Below are 7,049 nucleotides of genomic sequence, written 5' to 3'. Positions count from 1 at the left end.
TTAACAAGCATGCGATGGATTTTAATTTATTTTACTCATTATCGCATTCCGATACTAACTTTTTAAATGCTTCAAAATATATTTTTATGCTCTATTATATTACCCTGAGTGTTGCGCTTATGAGGAGTGTCCACGGGCATGTTGTTGTGTAAGCATGTTAACGAGCCGAGACGACCTTTTACATACTTTATACTTTTTTATTCTCACTTGTATAAATTAAATTATTAACATCTTCTCCCTCTTTTAACTCATCTCCGCCAGCATAAGTCACATTCACCAGAAATTTTCAAGCAAGTCCACATACAATATTTTATTTTCATCTTACAATCTTAGCACTTTACACGGGTCGGTGTAAAAATTTCAAAAGGCCGAACATGATTTTAACACGTATATAATACTAAATATTTTTTTTACAGGGTTCGACCCATGTACCACCATAGTAGGCCTGCCAGTGTATCCAAGCCGTTTGAAAGAACACAATCACAAAATACAAATAAAAGTCAAAATCTAGAAATCATCTATACGAGATCTTCAAGGTTACAAGTATGTGCTAGAAGTGTTACGAGACCAAAAAATACTGAATTTTGAAACCTACTTGATGTTCGATAAAATTTATATCAAATTGTAAGAAAAACAACGTATAATCATTTTTTTTTAAGTTAACGAGTATAGATTAATTAATAGAATAAACCAAATTAATTAATAAATGAAAATATTGTTAAAAAGGTATTAAAAGCGAAATACCAACTTGGATAAGTATTTTTTAAATCCCACTCCATCTCTCTACTCCATTCATTCATTCATTCATTCAGAGACGAGAAACCAGACCCAACGACGACTTGTTAGAAGATGGCATACGCAGGTATCCAGTTATTGATGAAGAAGTTGAACCAGCTCATTATTAACTGCAGCAACACTGAAGTTATATCTCAAAGGCGTCAAATCCAGCTTCTCTATCACGACCTTGCCTCCATATCTCAAACCATAAATTTCATCGACCGACATTGAAAAGCTTACAGATCTGAAGAAAAGATTCACATGTGCAGCAGAAGAGGCAGAATATATCGTCGATATGTTTCTTTCAGGTGTTCACATTAGGAAATATATTCATCTCCCAACATTCTGGGACTTTCCTAAATCTTGATGATGTTAGGAGATCATTCAAGTCTGTCCAGGTGGAACTCATGAACATGAAAATCGATTCATCTGAAAGAACACTAATTCAATCAACTCCTGCTACTACCGTTTCCATCTCCACAAATTCACCGAAGAAATTATTAGATGAGACTGTGGTGGGGCTTTATGGTGATGTTGAAGTGATAAGAAACAAACTTGTAGAAGATCATAAGAGGGTGGATGTTGTCTCTGTTGTTGGTATTCAATGACGCTTATGTTAAGCACCATTTCCATGTCCGTGTATGGGTCTCTGTTTCTCAAACTCATGATAAGCGAGCTATGTTGATTCAAATTCTGGCATCCATTGGTGTTAATGAATGCCTTGAACAGGCTACTTACTCTCGACTTCGTGAAATGGTACACAAGAGCCTAATGGGTAGAAGATATTTGATTGTCACCGATGATATACGGGATATAGAGGCGTGGGATAACCTTAAATTATTTTTCCCCCATGACAACAATGGAAGTCGAATTTTGTTGACCACTCGCTTCACTGAAGTTGCTAAGCATACTAATTCAGGTGGATTCATTCATCACATAGGGTATTTGAACAAAGAGGAAGGCTGGGAGTTGTTGCATCAGATGGTGTTCCATGGGAACAAGTGCCCAGAATGGTCAATTCAATCCGGAATGCAAATAGTGAAGAACTGTAAAGGATTGCCACTTGCGGTGGTTGTCATTGCAGGAGTTCTAGCAAAACAAGCACATAGTCAAGAGCTTTGGGAGGAAATTGCCGAGAGGACCAGCTCATACATTGTTGGTGAGGAGAATGGATGCCTGGAAACTTTAGGTTTAAGTTACAATCATCTTCCTCTTCACTTGAGAGAGTGCTTTCTTTATCTTGGTGGCTTCCCTGAAGACTACTACTTTAAAGTAGATAGGTTGACGTGGTTATGGGTGGCTGAGGGGTTTATTCAAGATGTTGGAAATAAAAGCTTAGAGGATATTGCAGAGGGTTACCTAATGGACCTAATTGACAGAAATCTTTTAGTTGTACTCAGCAGGAAGTCAAATGGACGTGTTAAAGCTTGTAAAATGCATGATCTTATTAGAGAGTTGTGCCTCAGAAAAGCCAGGGAAGAACGATTCATCCTTCAAACAGATAGGCCAGTATGGTCCACTAATGTTACCACGCCAGCTTATTATAAGCCAGTCCGTAAGTTCATTAATACCGACGATCCAGAATTAAGATATAATTCAGACCAAAACCTTCGATCAATTTTGTGGTTCACGTATTCCAAATTCTCGAGTGATGAAATTGCAAAGTATTTTCGTTCCTTTGTGCTACTTAAGGTGTTAGATCTAAGAAACTGTAGATTGGGGAAGTTTCCCTACAACATGAAATTGCTAGTTCACTTGAGGTATATTGCAATTTGGATTTCATTGAAAGATTTTCCATCTTCAATATGCAAATTATGGAACCTTCAAACCCTCGTTTATGATTCAAGTTTTACCAATGTTGTTTTACTGAGTAACATATCAGATCTCGTAAATCTGAGGCATTTGAAGAGCTGCAGGAATCAGCACTTTAATATTGGTTCCATTGAAAAACCAATGAATTTACAAACTATTTCAAATGTTAAATTCAAAGACGAGGCATTTAGTTTTCAGAAGTATTTTCCATGCATTAAAAAACTTTCATGCCAAACTAATATTTATAAACAAAATAACTTTAAATCTTTCACCTACCTTGAAAGGCTCAGTTTGTGGAATATTCCTGCGTGTGGAAAGAATCAGATTGCACTCCCAGCAACACTGAAAGCGCTTACGCTACGACGGTGTTGTCTGCCTTGGAGTGATATGTCGATCATTCAGTCATTACCTAATCTCCAGGTTCTTAAACTGAAAGACGATGCCTTTTATGGAAGCTGTTGGAACACAGATGGTCAGGAGTTTCCACAACTAAAAGTCTTGATGTTTGAGTCAATATTTATAAAACAGTGGGAGGTCCGTAGTCCATGCTTCCCGTGTCTCAAACAATTAGAAATCCACATATGCAACCGGCTTAAAGAAATTCCCCTTGAAATTGGGGATATACCAACACTTGAGCTTATTAAAATCAAGAGGTGTAGGCATTCTGTTGATGAATCTGTTAGAAGAATTCAAGAAGAGCAACAAGATATGGGAAACTACGACCTAAAGATTGAGGTCACCCCATCTAAAGATAATGTTGTATAGAAAGATTCAATATCAATCAATTTGCTGCCAACTTGGGTCTTGTCTTGTATCGTGAGTCTTAAAACATTTTAGGGTAATATTATATTTTTTTGTCTGCCTTTTCAACTTGTACGATTGAAATTAGGTCAAGAATATTGTACACTTTTATAGTTTTAATAAATGGTGAGTTCATAATTTGGTTCTTTGCATCATATTTGTGACCAATGATTTAGTCAAAGTGGGTAACGTCTTTAAGAAAAGAAGAGAGATGATCGGTTTAACCTGCTAAAAATGTTATGTTGTTTTATGTATTTTGAAAGTGTTGGGCCGGCATTAGAAGTTCAGCTAGCACAGCTCTGTTTTGTTAGCAGTAACCCCAAAGCTTACTTTTTTATACCAAAATTTTAGGTGCCTGATCATCAATCATACCCATTTTCTTGCGCATCTGCTTTTAGACATTACAAGTTTATAACCGACCCGCAGGTTTGTTCAGTGACTGAGAATAGCTCAGATGATTTAGTCAAGTACACCTTACCTGGGAAGCAGATCTTCCAAAGGTAATTTTAAATAATTAAACATTATAACCGACCCACATGCAGATAATAATCTTAGCTAATAATAATATTGTTTTCCTTCTTGTTCACTTATGTCTTATTTGTGACAGCATTCATCCACCATCTGCCTTGAAGTCCTTGATTGAAGCGACTGAACTATCAGCTAGCAGTGGGAACAATGCTGTAAATACCAACACAAACTTTCCCAGGTAAATTAGTGAACCTGAACTTCATAAAAAAGTGCAACTGTTTGGGTTTGTGTCGGATCTGACGAACATCCACGAACATGTCCCATGCATTTGACACTCCTTGTTATCATGTTGATTAATATACAGGCCATTGCATGAAATTACCTTTTCATCAGATGACAAACCCAAGCTTCTGAGTCAAGTATTTATTTACAACAATTAAACCCACATAATTTGCAGTTGACATGTTTAATGGCTGACTCAACATACAGGAAGAACACGCGTTAGTAGATCACTACTCGTCAGACGTCTTTGTACATAGTTGATGGTTGGCCACACAATGTATTTCTTCATTTAAATGTATTACATATGTAGTCGGTTAACATAATGGATTCATATTTAATTTCAACTTACATTCATCTTTGAAATCACAAGTTGTCTTTTTTAGTAATGAGTTTTTGATGTTGGTGGCACTTTTTATATACTTTACGAGAATAATCATAATTTTTACTTTAAACCCTGAACCATATGTAGCTTTTTCTATGAAAGTTTCATATTCAAAATTGATGGGCTTGAATTAAAATAAAAGAATCTTTTAGAGAGAAGAGGAATATTCATCAACAAGCTAATCGGTTTCATTATCTCCGGTTCGTTATTATAGTCGATTAACCAACTTAACAAATTTTTGAGATGTTACAAGCAAGCCCCTATACTATTGACAGGTTTACAATCCTTACAAGTGTATCAATACGTACTTGTGATATTTGTCATTTTCGATTTATTTTGTATTCGTATTGTATACCTTACCTAGATTTTGTATTCAAATTCATTTTATCAATAATATAATGGACTCATGGTTTATTCTATCTTATTATCTTGTCGTGTTGTTATAATATCTAAATTGTGCCTTAACTCTCTTAAATCATGCTCAAAATTGCATTCTGGAAAGTCTGCAGAACATCCACCCATCGTGCTATATGCTGGTCGCGTAGCGTGAACAAGCTGCAGGTCACCAAGCTGCAGGTCAGCAGCCACAGTTCGTTTTTTGTTTTGATCGTTTAAACTCCCAAGCTTGAGTCTTTTCCATCCAAATCAACCAAGATTTGATCCATAAATATTTTACCAGCCTCAAAATATACTTTATCTCCATATTTGATTATTTTAAATTACTTTTTAGTTTAATTTAAACAATCAACCACATTGCATGCAAATTGATTAGGAGTTGATTAAATGCCCAACTAGCTCAACCTTAGTCAATTGCCTATAAGGCTATGTGTAATGGAGGGGCTATAAAATGGGACGATATGTGTCATGCGACGCCCAATCAACAAAAGTGGGTTTTTGTCTTAGGAGTGTAGTGGTGTTGTAGCCCAATATATATATATATATATATATATATATATATAGAGAGAGAGAGAGAGAGAGAGAGCAAGGTTAAAATAAGAAGTAAAACTATTCTAAGAAGTGTCTTTTACCCTTAAAAAAATAAAACACACCGAACTAACAAAATAAAACACACCGAACAAAAAACACACTAACAATATCCACCATCAGATGATCACGTCCAACGCCCGATATTACTTCTCACACTTCTTACAAATAACTCACTTCTTATTCTAACCCCACCCTATATATATATACCACACACAACACATCTAATAATAATATTATTCAAATGTTTTCCGGTTACAAATATTCATCGCCCCTATTATCGGGGGGGGGGGGGGGGGGGGGGGGGTTGTTCCTCTAAAAAATCGCCCACATCGCCCCTACAATTCGCCCCACTACGCATTGCCTAAATACAAGTCTCAAACTCATTCTTAGCTGCTCACTTCATCCCATTCCTTTAATTTTCGGATTTACAAGGCTTAATCCCTGTTCTTGACAGTTTGACTTTTAATGTCAATCATAAGTTATTTCTTGATTTAAATCCGATTCAGGTAATATATTTTCAGTTTATATAAGTCTTAAAACATTATTGAATTGATTCTCCTTCTTTAATTTCATTTGATTAAGGTGATTCACCATCCAAATGCATATCTTTGCACTTAAAGGCTACTTTGGTCAATTTTGGGTTTTAATTCGTTTATAACTTTCTGATTTGAATCTGATTATGAATTTTTAGTATTTCATACTTATTTTTATTATATGGATGTGTTGGAACTAGACTTGGTCTTATACCAAGTCTCGGCCAACCAAACCAAACAAACTGAACTAAACTGAATCTTCACTTAAAGACACTAGTTGTTGTTTCAAGCCACCGATTCATCTATTTTCTTTAAGTTTCTGTTTTAGTTTGATTTCAAAATGTTTTCTCAAATATTTGGCATGCTGGAAACTAACTTGGTATCATATCAAGCATAGGACCGATAAAACCGATCACACTCACTTAACGTTAACGTTTGGAGTTTTTCTCAATATAACTTCTAACTTAGTTAAGTTTCTGATTCATATGAGTTATCTCATACATTATACCTAATGTATTGTCGGGTTCGGACTTGACGTCATGCCAAGCCCCGAACCGACTAAACCGAACACTCGTTAAAGCCCATCTTGGTGTTTACTTACAAAGGGGTTGTGCACTTTTGCATTAAACCAATCCCCTCATTTTAACTCAACAAAGGTTGAGTAGACTCAAATTCATTTCGTTTACTTTTAAACTCATTTATTCGAAATACTTAAGCTTTATGCTCATAACTCAAAATCCTGAAAGACACTAAAACTAAGTCTTATTTATTTCATTTGACTTTACCTTCTCAAACCAATATTAATCCAAAACTCTTGCAATCTAGGTTTCATGCGCTAAACCAAACCAACTAGTTCGTCTTTTTGAGGATCTTCTAGTCTACACCAAAGTCATCTTTCCAAGTGAGTAGTTCACTCTCCATTTTCCATTTTATGTTTTGGGGTATCTTGTATAACATTATATAATCATATTGTTTAACACTAAGATCCTCACCCCATAATTCTACAT

General features: G+C 35.5%; 1 pseudogene across 1 annotated transcript in view; it reads left to right on the top strand.

The window, feature by feature from the left end:
- The first annotated feature begins 803 nt into the window (after positions 1 to 803).
- Positions 804 to 7,049, top strand: part of LOC143535786 (putative late blight resistance protein homolog R1A-10) — a 141,979-nt pseudogene continuing 135,733 nt past the window's right edge. Inside the window, exon 1 of the transcript XR_013135770.1 lies at positions 804 to 1,352. The product of XR_013135770.1 is annotated as a putative late blight resistance protein homolog R1A-10 (transcript). The remainder of the gene's footprint in view (positions 1,353 to 7,049) is intronic.

Source organism: Bidens hawaiensis, unplaced genomic scaffold (genome assembly GCF_021521415.1).
Source record: "Bidens hawaiensis isolate Kalapana, Puna unplaced genomic scaffold, B.hawaiensis_p1.1 tig00010601_1, whole genome shotgun sequence".
Taxonomy (NCBI): Eukaryota; Viridiplantae; Streptophyta; class Magnoliopsida; order Asterales; family Asteraceae; genus Bidens; species Bidens hawaiensis.
The sequence above is the reverse complement of the archived record's forward strand: the minus strand, read 5'-3'. Positions and strand labels throughout refer to the sequence as shown.